Source organism: Miniopterus schreibersii, assembly GCF_964146895.1.
Source record: "Miniopterus schreibersii genome assembly, chromosome: 1".
Classification (NCBI taxonomy): Eukaryota; Metazoa; Chordata; class Mammalia; order Chiroptera; family Miniopteridae; genus Miniopterus; species Miniopterus schreibersii.
In genome coordinates this window covers 57,131,487-57,149,102 of record NC_138101.1, presented here as the reverse complement: position 1 = coordinate 57,149,102, position 17,616 = coordinate 57,131,487, and the positions used below count along the sequence as shown (strand labels likewise).

The window sequence follows — 17,616 nt, the reverse complement described above, 5'->3', positions numbered from 1 at the left end:
TTATTTTCTGTAGGTTTACCTGCAATTTCTAACTCCCCTCTTAAGCAAATTTATTTTTTGTATTGCTGGGAAAAGATTTTAAAATTCACATGTGAAAAGCCTGCATAGCAGGTGCAGATCAACCAAAGCCCACTTAGAAACACCCTTGCCTCTCAGTTGCTTGCGATCTCCGGCAAATGCTTGTCCTTTCTATTGCTCTCTACCACTGCACCATTTATGTCCTTCACAGCCCTAGGCACAAACTTGATTTGAAAATATTACATTTATTTTTTTATTTCCTACCTCCTCCCCAATCCTCATTCCAAATCAGGGCAAACATCTGCCTTTTTTGGTATCCAGAGCATTTAGCACAGTGTCTGACCCTAAAAAGTGACTCCATAAATATGCACTGTGTTAATGAGTAGACAAAAGAGTGAATGAGACAACCAAATTACTTATGTAGAAGGTACACAGGCTATCAAGTAAGATGTTTAAAGCAATAAATTGGTTGATAGAACACTAATTATATAATAACAACTTCAGTTTTCCATGCTACTGTTACATGGATAGAATCCTATAATTTGGGCTGGAAAGCAGACATCCAACAGAGGTAAGGAGGTCAACTGCTCTTACCGATCCAAGAAGGTTCCAAAAATGAGGCGGCTTTCAGAAGCTGAATCAACAGAAAATGGGACCTTAATTGTTACAACTTCTGATGAGTAGAAGGAATTTATTTACAAACAACTCCATAAATATAGGCAGGAGGGGAAATTTATTCCTGATAGAGTAAATCAGGATAGTAAAAGCAAAGGAGTTATTCAAGAAATTACTGGAATCTAGGACAGAGTAATACAGAGAAGGATCCCTTAAGAGAACAGTGGACCCAGGCAGCCAAAGTGGACCTAGCAGGGAAGGAGCCAAGAGAAAAAAAAACCCTCGCTCCACCCTCCCTCCAATCTCCTGCTGGGGTTCCCCAATGCCCTAAACCATCTGGAGATCAGAGCTGTTCACCTAGGTAGGCCGGTGGGCAGAGAGCATAAGGTAGAAGTGGATCTGGAGAGGCAAACAGAAGCTATCTGACACAGAGGCCAAAGGGAATAACGTGTGAGGTTTTCGCAAAATCGAGCTGTACAGTAAGAGAAGGCGTTCAGCTACCAAGTGGCTTTTGACTGACTGAAAGGGAGCTAAAGAAACAGTGAGAGATAATTGCTAGATACATAAAAATGTGACACCAAGCTGTCTGCAACCCCATCTGAGTACAGCACTACATTCTATAATATAAGGAATAAAAACATACTCCCCCACTGTGTGTACTATTATGGTTAAATGGTATTGGACAACAGCAGAAGAGTAGCTTGCTTCCAGAAAAAGAACGGATTAGATAATTTAGTACCTTTTATAGAAGGTTGTAAAGTGTATTAGTTAGATAAAACTCACTGATTTCTATCAAGAGATTAATTTAGACAAAGGCACCATCATTACAGACTTCCTTGGAATTGTTTCACATTCATAAATCAACAAATTAACTAGTGACAGATGTGTCTGTACTTGTTTAAGTCTATATCTATCTAACTGCTATAAAAATGACTAAAATGTTTATCTCAAGACAGCCAGACAAGAAATGTTATAGAGATATATTGGATTGTTTCTTTTTCCTTTAGCCAATAAGTAAATACAACTTTCAGAAAAATCATCTCTAAACTTGCTACTTAATATCCTCTAAGGCTGAAGGCACATGGAGCCATATAGTTGTTGACAGACAAGAAAAGCAAAATCAGCTGAATCAAAACTATGGGTCTCGCCCCGGCCCGTGTGGCTCAGTTGGTTGGGAATCATCCCATGCACCAAAAGGCTGCAGGTTCCATTCCCAGTCAGGGCACATGCCACGGTTGCAGGCTCAATCTCCAAGAGGGGGCAGGCAGGAGGCAGCCGATGGATGTTTCACTTTCGGATCGATGTTTCTCTCTCCCTCTCCCTTCCTCTCTCTCTCAAAATCTTTTCTTTTAAATATGGGTCTCTAACAGACTATATCCAACAACATTCCACAAATTTTTACTGAATGCCTACTATATGCTAACTCATTGCAAAGGGCTGGGATACAATGAAGGGTGAATTCCAGATCTAACAACGCGGACCTTACAGCGAAATCTTTCAAGAAACATGTGAAGTTTTCAAAGCTGAAGGGTAGAGAAAAATGACACTGGAACCTGATTAGAGAATTCTGATTTGCTTCCTTTCCTTTGTAACCAGAACACAAACTTTATGTGACATCTGGGAACTGTGAGGTGCTGAGGTCTGCAGTTAAAAGTAAAAGCAACTGTTGAGCCAGTGGGTTGCTGTTAATGTAGATCTAGGGGGAAAAAGAAAGCAGGGATGGGAAGACTAGAGGTAGGGGGTGGGAGCCTGATTCAATTCAGTGACTCATCAGTGATAAGAACAAGGTCGGGTCAATCTCTCTCAGTTCCACCCTTGGCCAAACCACCAAACTCTCAGCTAGGTCCTTCTCATAGTTTCGCACGTCATCTTCAGACATTCTTGCTCACACTACAGACAGACATGCTAAGTCAGATGTGTTAACTTCTCCGTTTAAAATCCTCCAGGGTGATTCAATAAAATGCACTTTAGATAAAATGTGTACTTCGTAACATGGGCCTGGCTATCTCCCTGACCTCATTCCTACCATTTCCCCTGTTTGCCTGAGTCCAGTGTGCACCCAGCTTGCTGCTCCTTTAGAGAGAGCCTTAATGTTCCCTCTGCCAGGAAGTTCTCCCAGATCTTCACTGGGTTGGCTCTTTCTTGTTGTCCAGAACACCCTTAGAGAGGCCTTTCTTGACCACCCCATATAAAGTAGCCCCAGTCACTCACTGTCAGAGCACCCAGCTTGTTTTCCTAATGACAATTTCACTGCTGGAAATGATCTTACTCATGTGCTTGTTTATAGTTCATTGTGTTTCACTCTCTAGAACGCAAGTTCAATGACCGCAAGGACCTTGGTTGAGTCTCAGATGGCTGCATGTCCTCAAAGCATATAATAATGCCAGGCAGAGAGTAGGCACTTAAACATTTAAGTAAAAATTAATATAATTAAGAAAACTGGCATATAAGTGGATGCTTTAAAAGTCATGAAAACAGATTATTGTGAGATATAAATTATGCATTATTCTTTTGTCTTAATAGTATAAGTGACTTTAACAACTACTCAGAAGTGTCATAAAATGTCCCTCTTGTCCATCTCTAAATCTTCATTTATTTCTCTTGCCGGATTCCTAAAAAGTTTTCATTTCCCTCCATTTTAGTCATTAATTCCTTGTCAATGACTGTTAAATCTATATTTCTAGCCCTGGCTCCTCCTTCCCTGCATTCTGGCCTTCCTCTATTATATGGCAACACTTCCACTTCAATTTCTGCCACTGTGTCAAACCTGGCTTATGGAAAACTGAAATGAATCTCTCTCATGCAAACTCAGTTTCTCCTTCTGTCCCTAACACTTTTATCACCTATCCTCCAGATGCCCAGATTTAAAAGCTGGAAATTATCTTGATTATGAAATTCAAGTACTGGAAGGAAGATTGGAAAACATCAAGTGAAGTGGTCTTCAAGCCTTTTTTAAACTGTGTTAGCCTTTTTTCAAACAAAAGCTCACAGGGAAGTCTGATATGTAAAACAGATGAATTTGCAGTTGTTTCAGGAGTTAGACTGGTGGTCTCTGAAGAAAAACTTCAAAAAGAACCCTTAATCTGGTCCAAACTTCCTTTTCTCCCCACCCCCCTTCAACATACGGGCAGAAAAGTTATAGAGGAGAAAATGTAAGTCACGAGAGCTTAAATCTTCTTTGCAGGTAGAAGTAATTAGTCTGCCCAAGATGACACAGCACTCAAACATAAAGGCTCTTAGAAGTCAGTGTTCTAAAAAGGCAGATATTACCTCCATACATATGTGTAACAAATGATTATCAGTTATTGCAGATGATAAATTTCATGCATGACTTTTACTGGCTGGCATGAGAAGAACTCTTCAGTGTTCAGATAATAATTGTTAGCTTCCAGTAACAGGTTTAGGCATTTCTAGGGAAAGAAAGCAAGCAGGAGTCCAGTGAAAAGAACTGTGGCCCTGTGCAAAAGAGCACAAGGTCTCAGTTCCACAGCCCATGTGACTTCGCTGGTTATTTCTGAGCATGGTTTTCAAACTCTTTGGGCCTCAGCTGCTTCAGCTTTGATATTAATGTGTGTAGTAGGATGCTTCCTAAGACTCTTTTCATCCCTCGGTTTGTGATCTGTGATTACGCCAGGCTAAAGTATTTTCCTTAAGCTCCTGCAACTACCAAGAATTAGTATCACAAATCAGAGACAAATTGGAAGAGAAGGATTTTTTGAGAATCTTTCATATGCCGGGTATTCTGCTGGGCCTTGAAATTCAGAGAAAAGATAAAAAGAAAAGAAAAGGAATATCACCCCAGCTCAATGAGAAAATAGCCCAGTGATGAAGAACCGAGCAAGTAATTATACTGCAGAGAGGTGAATGCTGAAAGAGATGATTTCAGAAGCTTAAGAGGTAGCCGTGAGGGGGCTTATGACAATTAGGAAAGGATCTGTTGGGTTGGAGTAGGAGACAACTGACTTTACGTTTGAGTGATAAATCAGAGTTGAGCGCTGAGGAAGAATGGAGGTTGCTATATGCACCAAGAGATACCACATTTTAAACTGCCTTATAAACAAATAACAAAAATCAGTATTTACTATCATAAAAATAATTTATCAGGCCATCTCACACACAGTTTTCAAAGTTTATGAGGAAAATATTAAGTCAATTTCCTTTCAATAAATATTATTTAACGACTGGAACACTCTGAGGGGCGTATATGAACACGCCTTGAGTTGAGGCAGCACGTCACCCAGGGACAATACTCCAACCGGGAGTTTCAGACAACCCTGCCTCGGCCGCAGGCCGCGCTGCACCTGGCAGGCAAGGTGGTGAGGCCCCCGTAAAGAGTGATGATTCACAAACATGACGTAAATCGAGATTTTCGCTCACCAAAAACTAACATTTTGATTTAAAATCACAAATCTGTGCCATTAAAATTCATCAGCAGACCCCAGCCCATGAGTAATGAGATCATATCAACTTATATCTTGTGACCAAAAGGAAAAAAGGGGGTTTTCTAAATGGTAATTCAGATTGGACAAATAGCGCACTGTATCAAGTTTTGTAGCCCTGGGCCATATTTGGCTAAAAACAAAGGTACACTATACATGACTAAAGAAAACAGTGAAAATCAGAGCAATTAATTTCCCGGCTATGTTTCCCATTAAAAAAAAAAAGGCCATCATAGCACGATTTGCTTACAGCACACAACCCTTTTTTGCATCGCACAATGATCTAAGTGTGTAATAACTTGCATATTTCACTAAGATGTCATATCCTTCCAAACATCCTTATAGTGAAAGTTTTCCAAAGAAATTATTGATCTCTGGAATGTCTCAGGTTTTAAAATGACTGACAAATCCTTTCCTATTTTCTTTGCAGTTAGAAATAATTCTTCTTGATCGCTAGAGTGTAAAAAGGTATAAGAGTACAAAGACCTGGATATTTTCTTACAGACCCATGTCCCAGTTGAAACAGGACACATTTCCCATCACTGCCCCGAAACAATCATTAGGCGAGCTGTCACTAGGACCCTAAAAACATATGGACAAAAACAGATATTCGTTGGCATCCGTCTAGTATAGCGAGAAATTTCCCTGCGTGCTCTTTCAAGTTATTTTAAAACACGGCCCCGCGGCGTGCCCTCCCGGCGGCGGGTTCGGGCCCTTCTCCCCGGCGGTCGCGCAGCCGGGGGGGCAGCTCCGGGCACGCGGGCGGCGCCCGCTCTCTCCCGGTTTCCTCCCCGGCCCTCTGCGCCCCTCTGCGCCCCTCTGCGCCCCTCTGCGCCCCTCCGCGGACCGCACCTTGCCGGGAGGCGGCCGGGGCAGGTCCCACTCACTCAAGGCACCGCCGCGCTCCTCCGCAGGAGAGGACACGGGGCGCCCGTCCAGCTGGCGCGTCGCCTCGAAAGGGGCAGGACACCGGCAGGGACAGCTTTCGGAGGATCTTCTCTGAAGGTCCGAAATCCTCACTCCGCAGGGGACAGACGGCTGTACGGAGCCCGGACAGAGCCAGGGACAGCAGGCGGATGGGCGCGCAGAGCGGGGGGCAGAGGAGAGGAGAGGAGGCGATGCTGCCGGGAGCCCAGTCAGCCCCTCAAGGAGGGGGGTCCGAACGGGGGGGGGGGCAGGGAGGGAGGAAGATGGGAGAGACGGAGACCCACGGGGAGACGGACAGACGGAGAGGCGGGGTGAGGGGGAGACGGACAGACAGACCCAGGGAGAGCGGGGCTCAGGGGGGGGAAGGGGGGGGAAGGTGGAAAGAGAACAGGGGAAGAAGAGAGTCCGAAACGCGGGGACGAGACGGAGGCTGAGCACGGGACAGAGGGACAGGGGGACAGGGGGACAGGGGCAGGGGCAGGCAGCGCAGCAGAGGCGGGCGAGCCGGGGCGCGGGGACCCGCCGGGCGCGCGGTCCGCCGCCTCCCGGGAGGCACCCGAGGCAGGTGGCTCCGGGACCCGCGAGCCTGCGGGCAGCGGGCTCCCTGCCAGGCCCCCGACTCGGATTCCGGGGCCGCGCTCCCCCGGCCCTTCCACCGCATCCCCGGGCCAGCAGGTCCCGACTCCCCAACTCCGGCGCACGTGTCCGCGCGCGCCCACGCCTCGCCAGCGCGGGCGGGAGGTCTCGGGGGTCCGCGCGGAGCACAAAGCGCCGGCGGCCGCCCCCTGACCCCTCCGGCGCCGCCGCCCCGGGCCCGGCTGCTCGCTCTCGCCCCAGCGCCCCCCGCGCGCTCGGCGGGGAGCCACCCGGCCCGGCCCGGTGCCCCCGTCCCCACCCAGCGCCACCGCTCAGCCCGCTCAGCCCGCTCAGCCCGGCCGGTCGGCCCGCCTCCCGCACGCGGGGCTCCCCAAGACTTTCCTTACCGCCTGAGCCCGCGCTCCCGTCCTCGGCCCCGGTGCCCCGTGGCCCCCGAACTGTCCCGGCGCCCGCGCAGGCCCCGCGCCAACTCCGCGCCCCGCGCTGACCGCACTGCGATGGTCCACTCCGGGCTGCAGTGGCCGCTCTGCCGCGCCACTGGACTTTTTCTTCCCTCTGCAACTCGGCTGCCTCTGGAATTTTTTTTTTTCATTTGCCCTCTCCAGCTCCCACTAGTGATTGGAGACTGAGAGCCAAGTACTTAGCGTAGGGATTACACTCCCCTGCTCGCTGGGAGCTGCCCCAGGGCACGCAGGCGGCCGAGCCAGGGCACTTGAACTTGGGGTGCTGCGGGGCATCGCAGCCCACAGCCCCCGGGCCCTGGCGAACTTTGGAAGCTTATTCTGTTTCTCAGAGCATCACTTCCATTTCAGTCGTAGATGCTGCTCTCTTTTTGGTGTGTAAGAAGGGGTTTTATTATTTTAAAAATAAAACAACCAAGTGGGTCTGAAGAACAAAGATTTGTGGAATTACGGCACCTTGAGAGCTGGAAGGGCGTCCGAAAGATGATCTGGTTCAGTGGGTTTAAACTTTTCAGGGCCATGGACACTGGGGAAGGTGACACACCTCGTAAAAAAATAGTACAAATGCACATCAAATTATGCCTGCAGTTCTGGCCGGGGAGTTTAGGGACCCTGAAACATACAGCTGGGCCTCCAAGGAAAATTAAATATGTCTTTTCTTCAAATATCTTGAAACTGTTAAAAATAAGCAAACAAAAACTAGCAAAAAAAGGAAATTCCTTTCATTTGTATTTGATGAAATTTTACAATTAGTAATGTTTATTTTGGAAAAGTATATAACGTCTTTACCTTGTGGTCTCCTTGCTAAATCTTTTAAGTGTTGAAACATTTTCTAAGAAAGTAAATATAAGTTAAGCTAGTCCACAGTCTTTCAGGAGACTTGGGGAGAATAGTTAACTTTTTAAATTCAGTCTTTTTGCCAAGTCTATCTCCCAGGGAGGTATCTATTAACTTCCAAATAGTTTTTTCCTCCCAATGCCTTTCAACTGCCTACCCTCCAGACTTAATTTCCTCCTTTCATAAAATTTTGCCATCTTCCTAATGTATTGATAAACCCTCACTAGTCACCATCAAGTGCAATTTAAATAGTGTAATATAATTTCCCTCTGACATAGCTTCTTTCCAATTTTCTTCACATATATTTCTATTGTCTATTTAATTCTTAGCCTACCATTTTCTTTCAACTCCTCCCTTTTCTTAGGTTATTTCCATTAAATCTTTTTACATTAGACATCAAATATAATCCAGGGAACTTATCCATAAGAAAATAAATTCAATTGTGTATAAATTTATTCTATGCACCTCCCACTTAGAAGCAGGTGGTGCTCCAGGCATTTATGAAGAGTCTATGAAATGTGGGCACATTTTCCCCATCAAAGAAATGTTAGGGACTCACAAAAGTCTGTTTGCCCCCAAAATGTACCTGAACCATATTGCTTTCAGGACAAACCTGCATTCTGGTTCCTGGTGCAAGACTGGAAAAAGTTCTATTTAACATAACACTAGGAAATTTCCAACAGGCAGCATTTGTTGAAAATGGTATCATTTCACCACCCTTACTCAACCTTCATTCTAGCCCCTAATACCAGTACTTATTTTATTGTCCCAAGATTCCCAAAGTAGAATCCACCCATTGTACCCTCACCCTAAGTCCTGGTCCTCAGTCAAATGTTCTATCATCTCTATTCTCTGATGTTAACTAGCTTTAAAGAGGAAAGAAATCTGATTGAATGGATCCCTTCCTACTGTGTGAATTACTGATAACTTTAATCTGACAACTAGATTTTTTCCTCTTAGAATTTAGTCCTCACAAACTGCAGTGAAATAAATCTGACGTCATGGGAAAAGTTTTGGAACAGAGAGTATTTGGGTGGTTCTGATCTATTCAGAAGTTGTACTAAGGCTTGGCTGTCCTTGGCTTAACTCTATTCAGCAAATATCCTTCTAAGCATCCACTGGACATGGAAATTAATCCAGGGAATGTAGGCATCTCTGTGTAGGGAAGGCACAGAGATTTTATTTCAATCAACTTACAAAAAAAGTAGGTAGTTTTTTTTTTAATTATAAGATTAAAAAATCCAAATCAGAGGAATAAAGACATTTCTATAGGTTTTCATTTTTTGAAAAAGTACTCCACTGGCCAGTGTGAGTCAGATGATTGTGTGTTGTCCCGTGCACCTAGAGCTCTCTGGTTCAATTCCTGGTCACGGCACCTGCCTAAGTTTCCAGCTAGATTCCCCAGCAGGGGGCGCACAGGAGGCAGCCAATTGATGTTTTCCTCTCTCCCTGTTCCTTCCTCTCTCTAAAATCAGTAAAAACATATTTAAAAAAGAAAGAAAGTAAAAAGCATTCTGGGTGGAAGAAAATCAGGGCACTATTAAGGATCTGTGATTGAATTGGGACTTAGAAAGCAGCATTTCAATAGGCGGGGATGGGGAATCTGGGGTACGGGCCATTGAACAGTCAACATTTACTGATTACCTATGGTATGCCACACTCAGGTGTTTGATATTCAAACCCTGTCCATTCTTTCTTGAAACTCATAGGAAAAGAGATAAAATTTTTTTTTAATTAGAACATTGTCTGAAAAGTAATCAATACATTATTGTTGAATCACAGAAGAAAAGATTGTTCTCTCTGGGAATGTCAGGGAAAAAATGCAGAGTAGTCACATTTTACTAGGGTCCTGAAGGATCTTCAGAGAACAGAGGGTGGTTAGAAAGAGAATAAGCTTTCTAAGCAGAGGGAACTGTGTGAAAAAGCACAGTGCATTGGGGAGAGCTGGTGGCTCAGTGCTGCTTCCCAAGTCATGAGGAGCAAGTACAGCAGATGAATCTCAGGCTAAGCAGGGTTCAGGAATGACCTTGTGGGACATGCTAATGAAATACATTTTTCCTTATTAGGCAATGGCAAAGCATTAGAGATGTTTAAAACAAGGAGTTAAATGGTGGATTGGGATTTTTTGAAGATCATTTAGAGGTACCTAGAGAGGGAAAACTGGAAGCACAGAACAGATTAAGAGTTTTCATGCAAAGAGTAAAGATCTGAACCAAGAGAGTGACAGGGCTGCCTGGGATGGTGGTGCTTTTAAATGCAACAGGGACCACTGGGGAAGGAGCTATTGAGGACAAGAGGAAAGAGGGGCTCACTTTGGCGGCATGACAAATCTGGGCAAAAGCACAATGTCTTTTTTTATCTAACTGTAAACATAAATCATCTAAAAGTTCAAAGCATCTCAGGAGAGGACACCAGAGCAGCAAGGGAAAGGACTCAGAATGAATTCTCAGGCTTATTGCCTATTAAGGAAGATATTTGCCCAGCTCTGCTGAACTCAAACTATTTTGGCAATTCACATGAAGTTAAAGAGGACAGACCTGGGAAACAAAGTTATGTGGTGAGCTAGCTTCTGTACGTCCTGCTTCCCCTTTCCTCCAACTGTTTCTTCTCCATTGATACCCTTACTCCCATACCTTTCCCTTTTGCCTCTACCCCTCTTGCAAAACTAAATAGGATCTGACAACCATTAATATTTTATTATAAATCAAGGTATACTATGTTAAGTAACATTCTAGACCATGTGCTTTTAAATTATTTCTCTCTAAATATGGAATAAAATGTTGTCTCTTTTTTGAGATATTTTGGGAATCAGGTGAAAGAAATATTGCAGCAGAAGAAATTGTTTTTTCCTTTCCGCACAATTCATACTGCTGTGGTTGATTTTAACCCACTGCTAATGCATTGACTCTTCATACATAAAATAAGAGATCAAACATCTCAGTAACCGGAGTATTTAAATCCTCACTTGTTAATATAAGAGTGTATCAGTATTGGTGAAATGTGTAGCTCCTTGCCCTTGCCATTTTCTCAGTGGTTAGAGCGCCAGCCCATGGACTGAAGAGTCCCAGGTTCGATTCCTGCCAAGGGCATGTACCTTGGTTGCAGGCTCAATCCCCAGCCCCAGTCAGGGTGTGTGCAGGAGGCAGCCATTTGATGTGTCTCTCTCACATCAATGTTCTTCTCTCTCTCTCTCTCTCTCTCTCCCCATTCCACTCTCTCTGAAAAGCAATGGAAAAAATATCCTCAGGTGAGGATTAAAAAAATATATTTAAAAAAAAGAAATGTGTAGCTTCTCTAATAAAAGCCGCAATTATTGCATCATTGCCATGTGCTAGGCATACTACTAAGTATTTCACACATATTGGTACATTGAAGTCTCCTAATAAGTAAGTACTATTGTATTTGCATTTTCATATCAGGAAACTAAGACACAGAGAAGTTATATAACATGCTCAAGGCCATGGCACAAAGTGGAAGAGGCAGGATATGAACCTGGGCAGTGTGGCTACTGCACCTCAGCCTTAGTCAGTGTACTAAACTACTCCATAGAAATGACAACATTTTTAAGTATATAATGAACAGACACTAGACAAAAAGACATAAAGATCTTGAATCTGAGATAATATATGAGCCCAATTCTAGAAAGTATGGAGTAAAAATATTTGAGTCCTTTATATTTTGTTAAACAGTTTCCTGAGCTCTTGGGAAACTAGCAGCTTGGGGGGATTGGAGGCGCTGGTGATGCCAGGAACATGAAAGCAATAGGGCTTGTGGCTTTTTTTTTTTTTTTAACATGTCTTTATTGATCTCAGAGAGAGGGAGGGGGAAGGAGAGAGAGAGAGAAATATCAATGATGAGAGAGTCATCATTGACTGGCTGCCTCCTGCACGCCTCCAACCAGGGATCGAGCCTGCAACCTGGGCAGGGTTTGTGACTTTTGACATTTCCCTCCCTGGGGTCTTAATGCACTTGGTCAGGTCCCTGCCAAGTTTGACCTTCTTGAGGATCCCTTCCCTGTCTTTTACTATTCACCTCAACCACATTTTAAAAAATATTTTATTTATTGATTTCAGAGAGAGGAAGGGAGAGGAGAGAGATAGGAGCATCAGTGATGAGAGAGAGTCGCTGATCGGCTGCCTCCTGCATGCCACCTACTGGGGATCAAGCCCACAACCCGCGCATGTGCCCTGACTGGAAATGGAACTGTGACCTCCTGCTTCATAGGTCGATGCTCAACTACTGAGCCACGCCAGCCGGGCAACCACTTTTTTTTTAACACAACCACTTTTGCTGGCTAGAAATGGGTGAGTTTAACTCAAAATCAGACTTTTTTCATGCTGTATAGCAAATTGCATCATAAATTAGGGAGACTCCCAGCACAAACATTCAAGGAAAGGTAAAGATAGGATATTATGGAAGGGGTTCCTACAGTGGGTGGGAGGGCAGACCAGAAATCTCTAAGACCCCTTTCTACATTCTGAATCTATATTTAACATCATTAATGTGAATAGTTTAGAATATTAATACAAATATAAACAGAAATATAATTTATATATAATTCATATAAATGTTAATATTAATATGGACATTAAATAACTTTAATATTAATATGAATGATTCTATTCCTGTTCATTTACTCTGGTGCATAACATGTCAGTGAGTATGTTACAATTAAAATACACTTCAGCTCAGTTGGGTAAAAAAAAAGACGTTGTGCTTTTGCCCAGATTTGTCGCGCCACCAAAGGAAGCCCCTCTTTCCTCTTGTCCTCAATAGCTCCTTCCCCAGTGGCCCCTGTTGCATTTAAAAGCACCACCATCCCAGGCAGCCCTGTCACTCTCTTGGTTCAGATCTTTACTCTTTACATGAAACACTCTTAATCGGTTCTGTGCTTCCATTTTTCCCTCTCTAGGTACCTCTAAATGATCTTCAAAAAAATCCCAATCCACCATCTAACTCCTTGTTTTAAACATCTCTAATGCTTTGCCCTCTCCCTTCCTCTCTCTGAAATCAATTAAACAAAATATATTAAAATACACCTCAAATTACTCCCACACTTATATCCTAAAACTTCTATTTTCTGCTATTCTCTTTATTTGAATTTATATCAAATACCTGTGATTGCATATGGGGAAAAACACACAGATTCTACTTCTATAACAAATTAATTTTGTCCAATGTGTGAGTTTAAGAAAAATAGAATTCCTCAGTTGAAACAGAAACAAGCCATGAAAAAAAAAATCTGAAGTAGAATTGCTAACATGTTTTTTACTTTCTTTTGCTATCATCATTGTTCCAATTTTTCTTAATAAAAGCAGATATAATACCCACTTACTTATATGCTACCAAATTATTCAGAGCTGATATAAATTAATCCTTTTGAAATTAAGTTGGAATATAATGCCATTTCTTTTCAACTTTTAAAATTTATTTTCTAAATTTCTAAAGCCCAAGCACCTTTTTTTCTGAACCATCCTGCTCCATACACCTACATAACTCCTCAAACTGGAAAATTAGGAAAAAAAATTTATAAAAAGTAATTCTTACATCTGTTTCTTTGGAGTCTCATGTTCCTGATGACTTTTTCCCTCTAAAATCATTTGCCAACCCTGGAACTTTTCAGTGTTTTCCTGACTCACAGTATATTTACAATGTGTGCCTCAGGAAGAAATATACAGCAATGATTTCCTTCTGTACTAGAAAAAAAGAACAGAAAATTTAGAGAACAAAAACACATGAGGAGTAAATCTCTAATTAAGCTACCTGAAAACAATGGGTTTTGGCTCTTATTAACTGAAAGCCCATTCTTTCCATCATATGTTCTGAAATTTTAAAACTGTTTTAAGTTAGTGGAGAAAAAAAAAAAATGAACCTCTACTTTCATGAATTCAGAGAGTGTGCCTCATATATAGTCAGAAAAATTTAACATTGTGTGAATGTCAGAAATAATATTGCCTATAAACACATTAACTCAAAGATGACATTTTAGAAATTTCTTGTTCACATTTCTAATTTTAAGAATATCATATGCATTGAAATGATTTATTGTGAAGATATTCACACTAGGGCATCGAAAGGTATATAGATTTCCATACCAAAAAATAGCTAAATTTATGATCTCCGGGGTATACTGTAGTCCAAAGCCACAGGCCTCCTTGGCAATACTCAACAAATTCTGGAAGTTTCCTGCTACTATTAATGAAAAGGAAAATCACAGAACTGAAGTCTAAGGAGGAAAGAACCCAAAGAGAAAACAAGTCCTCCAAGTAACAAAACAACAACAACAAAGGAATGAGGAAGCAAAAGATCAAGGAAGAAATATGAGTACATCGCTCAAATATATCTTCTAGATATATCTTTTCTTTCTAAAAGAAAGAAAGAATTCAGTTTCGACATAGATCATATTTGTGATTTGGTCACATAGCCCTGTTCATTCCATTGAGTTAGACATTTACACAATAGGTCAGAATACATGAAACATTTAAGATATGATTATAACTCACCTGCTTGAAAATTTTTAAGTTTCTCATTTGCCTATGAAAAAGTCCACACACCCCAGTAGGACCTTCAGGGTGCATCACAATCTGGGTTCAATATCCTCTTCCAGCCAAATCTCTTCCCCAAAACTTCAGCCTCATAGACTGCTGGTCAAATATCTTCCTACCTCCCACTATTTCTACTGGCAAATATACCATCTGGACCCCTGACCACTATCCCCTTGTCATCTGACTTTCACCTTCTAGAACCTAGTCAAATGTCCTTCAGTTCACAAATATTACTTCGTCTCCCCAGGCATATTAGTCACTCCACACACTTCTGCATTACCACTCTCACATTTTACACTTTTTAAAAATATTCTTAACACACATAGTACAGTGTCTAGGCCATAATAGAAGCTCCATATATCTTTGCTGTTGAAGGAAGATAGAATAAAACTTCACAATTATGTTAAAATCATGAGGCTGAATTTTAGAACCATGTAGATTTCCAACAGTATTGGCCACTCAAAAATGGTCTTTTGAAACAACAGTTAACACCCTACAAGTGGGGTATATAGGCAGACAGATACATGGGGTTTTGTTTGGGATTTATTAAAAATAATTAAAATAGAAAATATTTTTTAAATGAAGGGAAAAAGCCACACAAGTTTATTTACTGTACAGTCAGGGCAAGCAATGGCCTAGCACAAAATGGCCAGACCAACCTCAGTAACAGTTTGGGTTGAGGATAGAAGGAGGAGGGCCCAGATGGTAGAAGTCCAGTCAGGCATGGAGGTTACTGCCTCAGTGGTAAAATTACTTCATTCCTGGTTCAGGAATTCAAAAATGATTGCCTTAGTCCATTTGGGCTGGTACAATAAAAATACCATAGACTGGGTGGTGTAAACAACAGAGATGTATTTCTCACAGATCTGGAGGCTGGGAGTCTGAGAGCAGGGTCCAGCATGGTCCAGTTCTGATAAGGGCCCTTGCAAGTTGCAGATGACAGAACGTGATACAATGAAGAAGAAAACTTTGATCCCTTCCTCCCCTTGTAAGGGCACTAATCCAGAGCTCTACCCTCCCAAAGGCTGTCTCACCATTAAGGTTTAGAATTTCAACATCTGAATTGGGGGGGGGGGGGGCGGCGGCATTTAGTCCATAATGTCTATTATCTCTAAATGCTAGAAAAAGTCATCAAATCATATACTGCTGAGAATGTAATCAGATTTTCAAAGCATTCCTACCTGAACACGGAGTTTTCTAGGTTGTTTTCTGATGCAAATGAAAGCTCCTTGAGGACACAAACACATAATGAGTAATCTAGCACCTGGCACATGGTAAGGATTTGATAAACGTATGAGGAATGAATAAATAGCACAGCATGAAGTGAATATCAATTTCATAGCATTACTTTTTCACCTACCAAGTGCTCTTATGAAAGATAAAGACAGATTGATTCTTCTCACACGCACTCCTATTGATCAAATGAAATAACATTTGGGGTGAATTGAGCAGCAAGAACAATAATATGGAGGGAACAATGGATATAATTGGGTCATTGCTTTTTAATGTACCAGGTACTATACATTTATTTTGTTATCTCATTTTATCCTTGATACTATTAGTATCATCATGTTATAGAGGAAGAATATGAGGTTTTGAGAAATTAAGTAACTTGCTAAAGTACAGAGCTAGTACATGAAGGAGCGGATATTTAAACCCAGGTTTTTAGGGTATAGAGCTCACATTCTTAACTAGCTTCTGAATACTGCCTCACATTTATCTATAGTTAAAAGAGCAAGCTAATGCACTTCTAATCAAATACATCATTTTGTTCTTTTTGCTGCTAGTAATTGTTCCATCTAGAACCATGGACTTACCTTAGAATATTGCTCAACTCTGAAACAAAAACAGGGAAACTTAATAATTGAAGATATTTTATCATGTTTCACTCCCTTAAAGTTACTTCATTGCTCTTACCTATGGACATATCACAGACAGCGAAATGCTCATACCAAAGCTGTCATGCAGATACCAGAAAGGACTTTCAGTATTGTTTGATGTTAAAGACATAATTTTTATGCTTAATGGAATTCCAAACTTAACAAATAGTAAGAAAACATTTTAACTTGGCATTTCCCTTTCCTATAGTGTATACACGTAATGAATTATAAAGTTGTACACCTGAAAGGCATATTATCTTTTTCTGAATTTAGTAGTGGTTCTATAAATTTATAAAATAGATATGATCTTGTATACCAATCTACCACAATTAAAAAAAAGCAGCATTCATTTATATATAACATGACCAGGCTGACCTCATTCAACCATTTTCCTTAAAAATATATAAGTCCTGATACAATCGAGACAGAAAGCCCTGATACCAAGATTTCCATTTCTTTAAAACTAACCTTTAGTTTTAGGAAATTATTTAAGTCCTGGGTCTGACCAATTTATGTAATGTAGGCCTAGAATATGTCAATATACAAATAACAGGTTTGGAAAAGAAGGAAGATTCAGACAGTTGAATTCCCATAGCCAAGCTATGCAGTTCTGTAAGTACAGGGGATTCATTAAACAGCAATTCACAGCACTTTGCTTACTGTCTTGTTTGGGTTTTGTTGTGTGTGTTTTTTTGTAAAGCAAGTTCTTACCAAATCCTTTAGTCATGGTCTATTTTGTGGCATTCTTATGGGCGTTACTGTGAAGGTGGAAAACTAATGACTGCAGCAGGAAAAAGAATGGATGTGTCATGAATTATAGCCCTGCTTACACATCTACTTTAACCATAATCATTTGTTTAAACAAAAAGTCTGATTTTGAATTTCCACAATTGTGTGCATATCATAAACATCTCATCTTTCACCAGACTCAGCCAACACTCATCATCAAGGAATAAAATCTTATACTAACAAATAATTCTCCTTCATTAGAGCATATAAACAGAGCTTGGATTCACAAACTTGCTAATTAACACTTCTAGTTGCATTTATTAACTAACATTTTTGTTAAAAAAACTAAAACTTTTATGACATGCTAATCATTTATTTAAAACTGTTTCCTTTATCTCTCAAAAGCTTATCTTCTAATGTTTGGTTTAGGTGGCTGATACTGTTGATTTTACCTTTAAAAAATGTTCATCTGCCTCACCTGTGGCATGCCAATAGAGCCACTAAGAATACATTACGTATCTTTTCCTAGATCATATTCTAGTTCATGTAATTTCCTCCTCCGTGTTTT

At 41.5% G+C, this 17,616-nt stretch overlaps 1 protein-coding gene across 8 annotated transcripts in view; it reads right to left on the bottom strand.

Moving 5' to 3' along the window:
• The window catches only part of BMPR1B (bone morphogenetic protein receptor type 1B), a 325,971-nt gene extending 318,816 nt beyond the window's left edge, over positions 1-7,155 (bottom strand). For 3 of the 8 annotated variants that reach the window (XM_081144321.1, XM_081144320.1, XM_081144317.1), the window contains exon 1: positions 6,983-7,115. The gene's annotated coding sequence lies outside the window, so the exon portion shown is untranslated. Of the gene's footprint in view, positions 1-6,982 lie in introns of all 8 variants that reach the window. The other 5 variants (XM_081144322.1, XM_081144316.1, XM_081144323.1 and 2 more) reach the window with 5 other exon arrangements.
• Positions 7,156-17,616: the final 10,461 nt, after the last annotated feature.